Genomic DNA, 13,088 nt, shown 5'->3' with positions numbered 1-13,088 from the left:
GTCAAATCCTTTTAAAGGAGGAGGGGATGGTGTAGCCATGACCAGAGACCTTGAGGAGGAGCTGAGTGACACTGATGAGGAGGCTGCTGATGAGGAGAACCAGGACCAGAACCAGAACCAGAGAGATACACCAGGAGAACCAGCTAGTGTGTGGATTGGACCAATGACTAGATCAAGGCTGAGAGCACAAGAGAAGAGTCTCCTACACTTAGCCAAAATCGTGGGAGGTGTTTGCAAGGGAGATAACCAAGACAAACCAGCCTGTTGGTTCAATTTAATTAAATTGTAATGTTTCTGGTTATTGGGCTTTCATTTAATTTAAACCAGAAACAATAAACCAAGTTTGGGTAGGATTAGGATTTTAAATTAGACCAATTTCGATTTTAATTAGTATTAGGATTAGGATTAAACCATCTGGTTTAAGCCTAGGGCTTTCTTTGATTTTCTGTCGACATTTGTTTAAGAGTTCATGGCTGCTTGCTTTGAAACTCATTCAACTTTCAATCTAAGAATTATTTTCTCAAGTTGTTTCAAGTCTTCAAGCTTTCTCTGTTCAGCTAAAGGAACATTGATCTCACTTAAAGGAAGGAATTCCTTGTGAATCCATCTTAGACTATACAGGGTAATCCTGTGTCTTTGAGTAGCTATCCAACTTTGCAGCCACACCATAGCTGTAGAGTGTCGACCATAGTTCAACAGAGTGCTAGTAGCCTCCTAGAACACCCACTTCTATTACCTTCAAGTGATCCAGGAGCATAAGCCATACCCAGGCTGCACCAACTAATCAGTGGATAATAACCAGGAAGTTGAATAAATCTCATAGGAGTTGTGAGTAATAAGATATCCCACTTTCTATCCAGATGACTCCAGATTAGCCTGTTCGGACATATGGCAATATCTTCATGATTCTTATCAAACCAGGATGAACCAATATATAAGAAGCTTGATTGGGAACCACTAATCAGTGGAGAATAACCAGGAAGTTGAATAAATCTCATAGGAGTTGTGAGTAAGAAGATATCCCACTTTCTATCCAAATGATTCCAGATTAGCCTGTTCGTGTTGAAAGGAGTGAGAGAAGAGATTAGGAATTATGAGAGAAAAGAAGAAGGAGAAGGTAACTTGGGAAAAGTTACTGTGTGGTAAAAATAAAGTTACCACACAGTAAAAGGTAAATGAGTTGTGCAGTAAGGTAACTTGGCGAGTGAGAGCAATGAGGGAGCCTTGGGTTGAGAAGGAAGGTTTGCATAGTTCAAATGGGGTTTGTGACCGTTAGAGGGAAGAAGTGGCGCGCCCATTTGAGCTGTGAACAGGCTGTAAAGCAAACAGCATCTAGTCAAGATACCTTTGGCATCAAGCATGTGTTTAATCTCAGCCTAGTGTTTACCTTTGACCTCACATGCTTTGCATAGTGATTAGTTGCGCAAACCCTTATGTAATCTCCCTTTATATATCCTGTACTGAGCTCTCATAATAATTAATCAAGAGTTTATCTCTCTACACAACTCTCTCTCTTGTTCATCATGATTCTCAAATAGTTCTTTATACAAATCTCTCTTATTCTGGTCTCTACTCTCGGATTCTCTCCTCTATTCTCTTAATACACTTACTAATCTCCAAAATATCATGGTATCAGAGCCAGGTTGGCTGTGGTATTAAGAGATCGAGTCATTTCTACTTCTTTTTCTCTCTTGTGTTCTTGCGGATTCAAAGGTTCTTGTGATAAAGTTGGTGTCTTGCGTACTGGTTATCTTGTGTTCTTGTGTTCCTGAGGTCTAGTTCGTGAGGTTCTTCAGCTGAGTTACAAGATTGAAGCTTTGAGATTCATTCAAGTCGGTTCAAGAGAAGATGGGTGGAAACAAACTGGTTACAGTTCCGATTGCTTTGAAAGGTGGTGGAAACTATTTGCTGTGGTCTCGCTTGGTGAAGACTGCTATTGGGAGGCTAGGGTTGTGGAACCACATCACTGATGATGGTCCAGAACCAGTGGCCAAAGAAGATGAAGATGGTGAGGGTGGAAAAGCGCTTGCTTTAGCTGAAGACAAGAAGTGGGTTCAAGATGACTTGATGGTGCTCTCGGTCCTTCAAGCATCACTAGAGATTCACTTGCTTGAAGCTTACAGCTACTGTGAGACTCCCAAACACCTATGGGAGACTCTCCAAAAGACATTTGGAAATGTCTCAAACCTAAGCCGAGTGTTTGAGTTGAAGAGAGCTATCACTTCCTTGATGCAAGATGGAGTGGAGTTAACTAAACACATTGGGAAGTTTAGATCTTTATGGTCTGAACTAGAGAGCTTAAGGCCAAGCACAAGTGATCAAGCGGTTCTCATGGAGAGGAGGGAACAGGATCAGGTGTTTGGACTGATGATGACACTTGATCCTTGCTATAAGGATGTCATCAAACACATACTGAGGTCGGCAAGCTTACCCACCATGGAGGAAGTCTGTGCTCAACTTCAGAAAGAGGAAGGGTCTCTCGGCTTGTTTGATGGCAAGGGAGATCTTTCTATGGCTCACCAAGCAGAGGAAGCTCAAGCTAACAAGGCGGGTTACAAGGGTGAAGGAAGAAAGTATGGTGAGAGGTTTGAAGGGAGCTGTGATCACTGCAAGAAGCCGGGTCATAAGAAGAGTCAATGTTGGATCCTTCACCCACATCTCAAGCCTAGCAAGTTCAACAAGGATAGGGAAGCTAAAGCTCACCTTTCTGCTGAAGTTACTGGTTCTAGTTCATCCGGAGCTAGCCCAAGTAATCAAGCGGGTGAAAGTGAAGGCAAAGCTCTAACTTCTCATCACTCAAGTGGAAAAAGCTTGGATCAGGAGATGATCAGGAGGTCTGACATTGATGCACTCATCAAGGCTCTTAAGGAGTCTGGTAACACTCTCGGAAACACCCTTGGTTACTCATATTCTGCTCATAAAATGTCTTGTGATCATGATAGGTTGCTAGGCATATTTGAGAACTCTTACCCTGCTGCGAATGCTTCTAGTCTCTCTAATAGGTTGAGAGGAGTATTAGAGTCCTTGAAGCATTCTCCTAGAACCAATATGGCTAGAAACATGCATAAGCCTTTAATTATTGATTCTGGTGCATCTCATCATATGATAAGTGATAGTACTCTCATTAAAGACATTGAACCTGCTCATGGCCATGTTATGATTGCAAATGGTGATAGGATTCCCATAAAAGGCATTGGTAGGTTGAAGTTGTTTGATAGAGATTCTAAAGCATTTTTCATGCCTGAGTTTACTTCAAACCTGTTATCTGTCAAGAGATGCACCACTGACCTTCAATGCAATGTTATTTTTAGTCCTAATGATGTGAAGTTTCAGGATATTGAGAGCAGTGAGTTGATTGGGCAAGGAGCCACCAAAGGAGATCTTTATATGCTTGAAGATCTTGCACCTATTTCAAAGTCTTGTGTTTCTTTTAGTTCTGTTTCTTCTTTAAGCAAGGATGATTTGTGGCATGCTAGACTAGGTCATCCTCATGTTAGAGCCTTGAGCTTAATGTTTCCAGGTGTCATGTTTAAGAATAATGATTGTGAAGCTTGTATTTTGGGAAAACATTGTAAGAGTGTGTTTCAAAGATCTACTACTATCTATGAGAAGTGCTTTGATCTTGTTCACTCGGATGTGTGGACCTCTCCTTGTTTATCTAGGGATAGCTATAAGTATTATGTCACTTTCATTGATGAAAAATCCAAATACACCTGGATAACTCTCATTAAAACCAAAGATAGGGTGCTAGAAGCTTTTAAAAATTTTCAAAACTATGTATCTAACCATTATCATGCCAAGATCAAGATTTTCAGGTCGGATAATGGTGGGGAGTACACTAGCAATGCGTTCAAAGACCACCTAGCTCAACATGGGATTCTACATCAAACTAGCTGTCCATACACTCCACAACAAAATGGAGTTGCTGAGAGGAAGAACAGACATCTCATGGAGGTTGCTCGGTCCATGATGTTTCATACAAGTGTTCCTAAGAGGTATTGGAGTGATGCTGTATTATCTGCTTGTTATCTGATCAACAGGTTACCAACCAAGATACTAGAGGATCAGTCTCCTTTTGAGGTTCTCAACAAGAGTAAACCAGTGGTGGATCACTTGAGGATATTTGGGTGTTTATGCTATGTGCTGGTACCGAGTGAGATGAGAAACAAGTTGCAAGCAAAGAGTACCAAGGCTATGTTCATTGGATACTCTACTGAACAAAAGGGATACAAGTGCTTTGATCCGGATGGGAGAAGAGTCTTGGTGTCTAGAGATGTGAGATTTATAGAAGAAAAAGGGTATTATGATGGGAAGAATTGGGAAGACCTTGAAGATCTTTCTCAACCATCAGATCGAGCTGCAAGTTTGAGAAACATACTACAAGGACTTGGGATTGGAGTGTCCCAGGATCAGAGTGGGCATCAAAAGCCTACTACTGTTGAAGCTGAAGAACCATCCCACTTTGAGCATGAGGGGGGCAGAGAATCTGAAACTGGAGGTCTGGGAGATCAAAGTTCAGATGGTCCTGCTCAAAGTGGAGAAGAATCAGTAGGAAGAGATCAGAACACAGGACATGGAGCTGAGGATGAGGTTCAGATACAAGAGATTGAAGACCAGGTTCAAGTGGATGAAGATCAGATGCAAGAAGAAACTAATGGAGGAGTTCAAGAAGAAGTTCCCTTGAGGAGAAGCACACGGGTTAGGAGGAATGCTTCCAACTGGGTAAACACAAGAGTGTACTACAATGCCCAGGCTGTGGAGCATCCCTCTCAAGCTGTGTGCTCATTTGCTGAGTTCCCTGAAGAACACTGCTCGTTCATGGTCAGTCTAGATGAGAGCTATGTGCCAAGAAGCTATGAAGAAGCAATGTTGATTCAAGAATGGAGAGACTCAGTCAATGCTGAAGCAGATGCCATGATCAAGAATGATACATGGTATGAGAGTGAGCTACCTAAAGGGAAGAGAGCTGTATCTTGCAAGTGGATCTTCACTATCAAGTACTTACCAAATGGTAAGATAGACAGGCGCAAGACAAGACTTGTAGCTAGAGGATTCACTCAAACCTATGGAGAGGACTATATTGATACCTTTGCACCAGTTGCCAAGCTCCACACCATTCGGATTGTACTATCAGTTGCAACCAATCTTGAGTGGGACCTATGGCAAATGGATGTAAAGAATGCCTTTCTCCAAGGTGAACTAGAAGATGAAGTATATATGTTACCTCCTCCTGGTCTTGAAGGAATGGTGAAACCAGGGAATGTGCTGAGGCTAAAGAAAGCCATTTATGGTTTGAAACAATCACCAAGAGCTTGGTACAACAAGCTAAGCACAACTCTGAATGGGAGAGGATTCAGAAAGTCAGAACTGGATCACACACTCTTCACACTCACTTCTCCTTCAGGCACCATTGTTCTACTTGTATATGTGGATGATATCATCATCACAGGCAGTGACAAGGAAGGGATCAAGTCTACAAAAGAGTTCCTGAAGTCAGTGTTTGATATCAAGGATTTGGGAGAAATGAAATACTTCCTTGGGATTGAGCTATGTAGATCAAAGGAAGGGTTGTTCATATGCCAAAGGAAGTATGCACTCGATCTACTCAAAGAGGCTGGTGCATATGGAGGAAGAACCGCTAAGATGCCTATGGAGGATGGATACAAGGTCCCACGTGAGGGGGAGATAGAAGATGGCAAGCCATTCCATGATCCAAAACTGTATAGAAAGCTTGTGGGAAAGCTGATATACTTAACCATTACCAGACCAGACATTTGCTTTGCTGTGAACCAAATCAGTCAGCATATGCAAGCTCCAAAAGAACATCACTGGCGTATGGTTGAGAGAGTTCTTATGTACCTGAATGGAACTCAAGGTTTGGGAATATGGATGGGGTGCAACAAAAGCACTGAGGCAGTAGGGTACTGTGATGCAGATTGGGCTGGTGATAGAGCAGATAGAAGATCTACAACCGGCTATTGTACTTTCATTGGAGGCAACATGGTTACTTGGAAGAGTAAGAAGCAAAAGGTGGTGTCATGCTCTAGTGCAGAAGCTGAGTATAGAGCAATGCTAAAGCTCACAAATGAGTTGGTATGGATCAAAGGGATCTTAAAGCACTTGGAGATTGATCAGGCGACTCCAATGACAATGCATTGTGACAATCAAGCTGCCATTCACATTGCTACAAACTCAGTGTTCCATGAGAGGACAAAGCACATTGAAGTGGATTGCCACAAGGTGAGGCAGATGATAGTCTTGGGAGTAATCTTGCCATGTTATACTAGAAGTGAAGATCAGTTGGCAGATGTGTTCACCAAGGCAGCAAGGCAGAAGACAATGGAGTCCATACATATCAGGTTAGGACTCATTGATCTCTCACCCACTCAATAGTCCCCTGATCATAAGGTCTTTACTCTTTTTCCCTCATCAAAGTTTTGTCCCAATGGGTTTTCTTTGATGAGGTTTTTAATGAGGGAGATCTTATGGTCCTTCCAAGCTTTACTTGTTTCACATGGTAAAGCTTGAGGGGGAGTGTTGAAAGGAGTGAGAGAAGAGATTAGGAATTATGAGAGAAAAGAAGAAGGAGAAGGTAACTTGGGAAAAGTTACTGTGTGGTAAAAATAAAGTTACCACACAGTAAAAGGTAAATGAGTGATGAGGACATAGAACCAGACATCAACATCCCCACACTTAGACAAGCTCCAAGGACAAGATCAGGAACTAGAGGTGTTACTGCCAGCTTTAACAAAGCCATAGAAGTTCTTCTCATCAAGAGCAACATCAACACCAAGCTAGAAGCCATCACAAACCGCATGGATCAATTCACTATAACCGGAGGAGAAGCTAATAAAGATGAAGCTTATGTTATACAAGTTGGTCCAAAGGATGATGATAATATATGGTCCATTCTTCCTCACAAAGGCATGGTTTCCTTATTTGTCATCACGCCTAAGTGAAACGGTGAGCATTGAGAAGAGAAGAGCAAGCCTTCAAACGACATCACTTGACAAGATCAAAAGAGGCTCCTCTCCAACGGCTACTTTCTTTTCAAATCTCATCCACATCAAGGTAAGTAAGGTAAGTCCATTTACATTATGAATTATATCCTATGGTTTATCTTGCAGGGTCTTGAGACATTTTATTTCTTTTATTTCATTTCGTTGAGTCAGGCATTGTTTAGCCTATGCTTTCTTAAGTCCTAGATCGAGTCTTTGTATTGTTTTTGCTTCAAGACCCCTAGAAGGGCACAACTGCATTGGACACTATATAAGTCCCTTATAAGCAGTCATGTATCTTTAACCTTTATGAAATATATGAGTCAGTTTGCCCCTAGCAACTAAACCTAAAGTCTTTGAGAGTTTGTGAGAAGCAGCCTCCAAGCAAATCGTGATTTATCAAACTCCTCTCCATAGAGTTTGTGGTTTCACCTCGATCCATCTCTTTGATTGTGTGATTCAATCAACCTTCACTCCATCTATCCATCTCTATATCATTGTTGAGTTGTTTATACGAACAAGCAACAAGGATCCATCATTCATCAACACGCCATCTTTCATCCCTTGAAGTATCAAGTTGGTTATTCGACCAAGTGGTGCTTTCCATCCTCCATTGGTGTCTTTGCGAGTCTCAATACAACCGGATCCTTCACTCAAACCATCCTCTACATCAGATCCTTCCATCTCACTCCACTTCATTAGCAACCGGTTCTTTGATCCTCACCACTATCCAACCAGCTTGAGCAAGGGCCTCTTTGTGCCTATATCATTTTGGTATCAGAGCCGAAAGGCTCCTTATTTGGTTATCTCTTTTCCTTATTCCTTTAGATCGTGTAGTTTTATTTAAGAAAAGCAAAAAAAAAAATTGTTCTTTGTTGCATTCCTTGCATTCACCTTTGTTGTTCTTGGTGTTCTTAGTTATAAATCGAAAAAGAAAAAGAAAAGAGATAGAGTTTTCCTAGTGTTTGATCCATATTTGTTTCGAAAATCAAAGGCTTTGTGTTGTTTAGATTGATTGCTTATCTTTGCCTAAAATAGCATTTGCGCATCCATCACATATCATCCAACATTTTTTGATTTCCATATTTAGTACTTGCGTCTTCTTTTCGAAAAAGTTTTACAAAAAAATACAAAAAAAAAGTTTTCTTATTCAAGTTTTGCATTTCATATTCATTTTTATATAAAAAAAAAAAGGATTTCATTTCATATAGTTTCAACTTTCCATATTTAGATTCTTGTTGCATTCATATCATTGTTGGTCCATCTTTCATTTGTTTTATATCATTGCCGAGTTTCAATTGTTTCTTTTGCATTAGTATTATCATCTTTTGCAAATTGTATTCTTTGAACTTGCTTCTTTGATATCTTTCACTTGATCTTGAGATTCTTTCAGGATAAGATATGGGAGATAATAGCTCATCTTCAGCTGATACCGCAACCACTATGGCTCAGCTCCTAGTTGCAATGCAATCCATCAGTGAGAGGATGACTCGCCTAGAGCAAGGACAACAAGCTCAAGCCAACCAACCTGCTCAAGGAGCAAACAACAATCCTCAAGGCCAGCAACAACCACAACAACAGCAACAAAACAATCCCCAAGCTGAGGATGATTCGGATAGTGATATGCCGAGTCTAGAAGAGGAAGAACAAAGACCCCCTCCTAGAAGAAATGCTAGAGATAGAGGAAGAGACCGAGGAAGAGGACATGATCAAGAGCATGATCAATGGCAAGGAGGCAAAGACTTGAAGCTCACGCCACCAACCTTTGCTGGAAAGGTTAATCCTGATGCCTACATTGATTGGGAGACACGCATGGAGTATATCTTTGACTATTACCATTACTCCGAGCTAAGGAAGGTCTCTCTAGCTGCTGCTCAGCTCACTGACACCGCCTTGACATGGTGGGATCGAGAGCTATCCGAGAGGAGAAGGCTAAGGCGTGCACCCATTGCTCTTTGGGATGACATGAGAGCCATGCTGAGGAGAAGATATGTGCCAAGTTACTACTACCGTGACTTGCAAAAGAGGTTCAGGAAGCTCACTCAAGGATCCAAGTCAGTTGAGGAGTACTATGAAGAGTTTGATGCTATGAGGAACCGCTTAGAAGTTCAAGACTCTGAGGAAACCTTGATGGCACAATTCTTGGATGGACTTCAAGATAGGATAACAAGAAAGGTGGAGAGACAGAACTATGAGCACTTCCATGATCTAATCCACTTTGCTATCCAAGCAGAGCAACACATCAAGCGCAAAACCGCAGCTACAAGTAGAAGTAAGAACACTTGGACTCCACCAGCTCAAAGAAATGACAAAGGCAAGTCCATTGAGGTTGAGAACCGATTCAAGAAGAACTCCACTGCTGATACATCTAAGGGCAACAAGGCTGATCAAAGCAAGCCTAGTGCACCTAGAAACCGAGACATCACTTGCTACAAGTGCCAAGGTAAAGGACATTATGCAAGAGATTGTCCTAATCAAAGAGTCATGATCCTTAGAGAAGATGGAGGATATGAGACTCAAGAAGAAGAAGAAGCGGATGCTACTGATGAAGAGATCACTGACTATCCAGATGAGGGAGAGATACTTGTGACAAGAAGAGTACTTAGTGCCATGTTCGAACCAGAAACCATTCAAAGGGAAAACATCTTTCATACAAGATGCACCATTGAATCTAAGGTATGTAGCTTGATCATTGATGGTGGTTCATGTACTAATGTTGCTAGCAAGTATTTGGTTGATAAGCTAGGTCTCAAGACAACCACGCATCCAAGACCTTATAGATTGAAGTGGTTAAATGATGAAACCGAGCTGAAGATTGGTGAACAAGTGGAAGTTTCTTTCAGCATAGGCCGATATGCTGACAAGGTAATTTGTGATGTGGTTCCTATGCAAGCTGGTCATCTTTTGCTTGGCAGGCCTTGGCAATTTGACAAGGAGACCATACACAATGGACGCACCAACTACTATAGCTTCACTCACAACAACCGCAAGCACAATCTAGCTCCTTTAACTCCACAACAAGTCTTTGACTTGCAAAAGGATATGAGCAAAGGAAACAAGGTAAGTAAGACTAATCTCTATATTAGTCCATCTAAAGTTTTAAAATCTTTAGAGAACAAAACACAGGTGCTACTAATGATCTTTAAGGAAGGTGTTTTGACAGATTATAAAGATCAAGAACTCCCACCAGAAGTTGTGCAACTACTTGAGAAGTTCCCTGATATCTTTCCAGAAGATATTCCTGCTGGTTTACCACCAATAAGAGGAATAGAACACCAGATTGATCTAGTACCAGGAGCTCCATTGCCAAACCGACCAGCCTATAGAGTCAATCCGGAGGAAGCCAAAGAATTGGAGAGACAAGTGCAAGACTTGATGGACAAGGGATACATAAGAGAGAGTCTAAGCCCTTGTGCAGTTCCAGTTCTTCTAGTGCCAAAGAAAGATGGGACTTGGAGGATGTGTGTTGATTGCCGAGCTATAAACAACATCACCATCAAGTATAGACATCCAATCCCACGGCTAGATGACATGCTAGATGAACTCAGTGGTGCCACTATCTTCTCAAAGATAGATTTGAAGAGTGGTTATCACCAGGTAAGAATGAAAGAAGGAGATGAGTGGAAGACTGCTTTCAAGACCAAGAGAGGTCTCTATGAGTGGCTAGTCATGCCATTTGGTCTTACCAATGCTCCAAGCACTTTCATGCGCCTCATGAACCATGTTCTAAGGGAGTACATCTGTAAGTTTGTAGTTGTATACTTTGATGATATCTTAGTCTATAGCAACAGCTTAGAAGATCATCTTATTCATCTTGAAAAGGTTTTGGAAACCTTGCGCCAAGAGCATCTTTATGCTAATCTCAAGAAATGTACCTTTTGCACTGATCAACTAGTTTTCCTAGGCTTTGTTGTTAGTTCACAGGGTCTAAAGGTAGATGAAGAGAAGATCAAGGCAGTGCAAGAATGGCCCACGCCAACTACAATAGGTCATGTGAGGAGTTTCCATGGACTAGCAAGCTTTTATAGAAGATTTGTCCGAGACTTCAGCACCATAGCAGCCCCATTAACTTCAGTAATCAAGAAAGATGTAGCTTTCAAATGGGGAAGTGAACAGGATGAGGCCTTTCAAAACCTCAAAGATAGTTTAACTAATGCTCCTGTTTTAGTTTTACCTGATTTTAACAAAACTTTTGAGATTGAATGTGATGCATCAGGGACAGGTATTGGAGCAGTGTTGACTCAAGGAGGAAAGCCAGTAGCATTCTTCAGTGAGAAGTTACATGGAGCTACACTCAACTATCCTACCTATGATAAAGAGTTATATGCACTAGTGAGGTCATTGGAGACTTGGCAGCACTATCTACTCTCTAAGGAGTTTGTGATCCACACTGACCACGAGACACTCAAGTATTTGAGAGGACAAACTACCTTGAAGAAGAGGCACGCAAGGTGGCTAGAGTTTGTGGAATCTTTTCCTTACATCATCAAGTACAAGAAGGGAAAGGAGAACATTGTAGCTGATGCTTTGTCAAGAAGGCATGCGCTTATATCTTTGATGGAGGCCAAGGTAATGGGGTTTGAGCACATCAAAGAGCAATACCAAGAAGATCCAGACTTTGGAGACATCTACAAGCAATGCAAGCAAGCAGCATTCGGATCCTTCTATCAGCATGATGAGTTTCTATTTAAGGATAAGAGGTTGTGTATTCCACAAGGTTCCATGCGAGACTTGATCTTGAGAGAAGCACATGGTGGTGGACTTATGGGACACTTTGGACGTGACAAAACCTTGAGTATAGTGGCAGAACACTTCTATTGGCCACACTTGAGGAGAGATGTTGAGAGGCTATGCGCAAGATGCATTGTTTGCCTCAAAGCTAAATCCAGGTTACATCCTCATGGTCTTTACATTCCTTTACCTATCCCTGACCTACCTTGGGTAGATATTTCCATGGATTTTGTTTTAGGTTTGCCAAAGATCAGGAACAAGGACTCCATCTTTGTTGTGGTGGACAGGTTTTCTAAGATGGCTCATTTTATTCCTTGCAATAAGACTAATGATGCTACTCAAACTGCTGATTTATTCTTTAAGGAAGTGGTTAAGCTTCATGGTATTCCTAGAACTATTGTTTCTGACAGGGACACAAAGTTCTTGAGCCACTTTTGGAGGACCATTTGGAGGAAGTTAGGTACCAAGCTCTTGTTCTCTACCACTTGCCATCCTCAAACTGATGGACAAACTGAGGTTGTTAACCGCACTCTATCCACTCTCTTGAGAGCCACGGTTGGTAAGAACTTAAGGAATTGGCTTGATTGTTTACCTTTCATTGAATTTGCTTATAATAGAGTTCCTCATTCAGCTACTAAACTTTCACCTTTTGAGATTGTGTATGGTTTTAAGCCAATGACTCCTTTAGATCTCTCTCCTATTCTACCACAAAAGGATCAAATGGTGAGTACTGATGGTGAGACTAAAGCTGAACTTATGAAGAAAATCCACCAGAAGGTTAAGGAGAACCTAGAGAAGCAAAATGAGCAAAACAAGAAGCAAGGTGACAAGGGAAGAAAGGAGGTTTCATTTGAACCAGGAGATTGGGTTTGGTTACATATGAGGTCCGAGAGGTTCCCAAAGCAAAGGAAGTCCAAGCTCTCACCAAGAGGAGATGGCCCATTCAAAGTCTTGAAGAAGATCAATGACAATGCCTATCAATTGGAGCTGCCGGTCGAGTTTAATGTTTCTTCTACTTTCAATGTGTCAGATTTATCTTACTTTCATGCAGATGAAACTGTTCTGAGGTCAGAACCTTCTCAAGAGGGAGAGAATGATGAGGACATAGAACCAGACATCAACATCCCCACACTTAGACAAGCTCCAAGGACAAGATCAGGAACTAGAGGTGTTACTGCCAGCTTTAACAAAGCCATAGAAGTTCTTCTCATCAAGAGCAACATCAACACCAAGCTAGAAGCCATCACAAACCGCATGGATCAATTCACTATAACCGGAGGAGAAGCTAATAAAGATGAAGCTTATGTTATACAAGTTGGTCCAAAGGATGATGATAATATATGGTCCATTCTTCCTCAC

The 13,088-nt window shown here is 41.5% G+C and overlaps 1 pseudogene; it reads left to right on the top strand.

Annotated features, from left to right (window-relative positions):
- The first annotated feature begins 3,948 nt into the window (after nt 1-3,948).
- LOC130503139 (uncharacterized) lies at nt 3,949-12,758 on the top strand (annotated as a pseudogene).
- The last annotated feature ends 330 nt before the right edge of the window (nt 12,759-13,088 follow it).

The sequence above is a fragment of the Raphanus sativus genome, unplaced genomic scaffold, assembly GCF_000801105.2.
Source record: "Raphanus sativus cultivar WK10039 unplaced genomic scaffold, ASM80110v3 Scaffold0826, whole genome shotgun sequence".
NCBI lineage: Eukaryota > Viridiplantae > Streptophyta > Magnoliopsida > Brassicales > Brassicaceae > Raphanus > Raphanus sativus.
This window is presented reverse-complemented; position numbering and strand designations above follow the sequence as displayed.